Consider the following 2089-nt stretch of genomic DNA (forward strand, 5'->3'; position numbering starts at 1 on the left):
CTTTGAAAGGTTTGGTCTTACACAAAAGCTCATTTCCTTGACATTGAAGATCATGACATTTATCTACAACATTAACCTCTCTTTCATATTTGTCAAATGAATTGGGCGTGGTATTAAAGATATTCAACTTCACCTTCATGTGGCCAAATGAGATCTTCATTATCCCCGTCCTACAATTGATGTTGGCATTAGCGGTTGCCAAGAAAAGACGGCCAAGGATAATGGAAATTTAGCTCTTAGGATTGGGAACCGGTTCCGTGTCTATGACAGCGAAATCAACCGGGAAGAAGAATTTGTCAATTTTAATCAAAACATCCTCAATTATACACCTAGGCTTCTTAATGGATCGGTCGGCAAGTTACAAAACTACAGACGTCGGTTTCAATTCACCTAGGCCCAATTTGACATAAACCGAGTATAGAAGAAGGTTAACACTTGCTCCTAAGTCAAGAAGCGCCCGATTAATAATATGATCACCAATAATGCATGATGTAGTGGGTGAACCGAGGTCTTTAAACTTTGGAAGAATGTTATGTTGCAAAATTGAGCTTACTTGCTCGGTCAAAACCACTTTTCTTGGTGTTTGGCTCTTGTTCTTCCGCTTTTGGGTGCACAAGTCTTTCAAGAATTTGGCATAAGCCGGAATTTGCTTGATTGTATCCAATAGTGGAAGATTAACTTTCACTTACCTAAACATTTCCATAATTTCATTGGTTTTTGCCTTTTGTTTATCTTTTGAAATGGACCCTTTTAAGGCATCCGGAAATGGAATCTTTGGTTCAAACACTTTTTTAGAATTTTCTTTTAAACTCTCTTCAATACAAGAAGTTTCAAATCATTGTGTTCCAAATCATTTTTCAACAAAACATTTTCAACATCATTTTTCAAAATTTATTTTTCAAACACATTTTTCAAAACTTTCTCATTTACAAGGTCATGTATATGCAATGAAGGAAGAATGGGATGTGAAACGGGATGGGTGACAACTTGAGGTTGCACCGGTTCACTCTCTACATTGGACATTCCAACTTGATTGTCCACAATCCTACCACTCCGCAAGGTAGTTACCGCATTAACATGTTCAATGGTGTGGCCTTCCGATGAGGAATAGGTTTCCACAACACATTGTTGCTTAGGTAAGGCATTAATAGGCATATTTCCCTTCTCTCTTGCATTGAGAGTGCTTGCTATTTGCCCTACTTGGGTTTCTAGCTCCGCAATAGATTGAGAGTGAGAATGAAGCAATTAAGTGTTAGCCTCTAAAGTGCCTAAAGCATTCAAAACTTTTTCTTCAAAGGCGGGACTTCTAGTATTTCCTTGGGAATAAGATTGGTTGGGAAAATGAGAATTAGCAAATTGATTCCCTTATAATTGATAAGGTCTATAACCTTAGGATCCTTGGTTTTGTAGTGGAAGTGGAATGTACTTCCCTTGAAAACCACCTTGGGAAGGGTTTGAGCCCTCTCCTTGGTTTTTCCAAGAGAAATTCGGATGATTCCTCCAACTTGGATTATAGTGAGTACCATAAGGATTGTTCCCTTGGTTCACAAAATATGCATTAACTTATTCATTAGGTTCATTTTGCACTTGTCCGTAAGGACAATGAGAAGTAGAATGAAGAACACTAGAGCAAGTCATACATGTTTCATTTGATGCACGATGAGAACGGTTAGGGAAGGAAGATACTTGGTTCGCCGAGTTTTGGTTAATAAAAAATTAATCAAACCTTTGAGATAAAGACTTCATTTCAGCTGTTATTTCATTTGAATGGTTGACTTGATGTAAGCCAACACTCTTCTTACCTTGTGAATTTCTAACATTCTTAGATGATAGTGTTCTATGCAAAGAATTTTCACTCATGCTCTCATAAAGACGCCACACGTCATCCTCATGCCTATCAATGTATGAGCCACCCATGGAAGCATCAACCATACCCTTATAGTTGTCCGATAAGCTCTCAAAGAAATATTGAACTAATTGTCATTTGGGCATGTCATGATGTGGACACTTCCTAAGAAATTCATTGAAGCATTCCCATGCCTCATGAAACGTTTCTCCATCCCTATGTGAAAATTCTCGAATTGAGGTT

The 2089-nt window shown here is 37.9% G+C and overlaps 1 pseudogene; it reads left to right on the forward strand.

Moving 5' to 3' along the window:
- Window positions 1-1990: 1990 nt before the first annotated feature.
- On the forward strand, window positions 1991-2089 carry LOC132267780 (small nucleolar RNA R71; annotated as a pseudogene).

Source organism: Cornus florida, unplaced genomic scaffold (genome assembly GCF_030987335.1).
Source record: "Cornus florida cultivar Cherokee Brave unplaced genomic scaffold, ASM3098733v1 CherokeeBrave_3.0.0_Hap2_Chr07, whole genome shotgun sequence".
NCBI lineage: Eukaryota > Viridiplantae > Streptophyta > Magnoliopsida > Cornales > Cornaceae > Cornus > Cornus florida.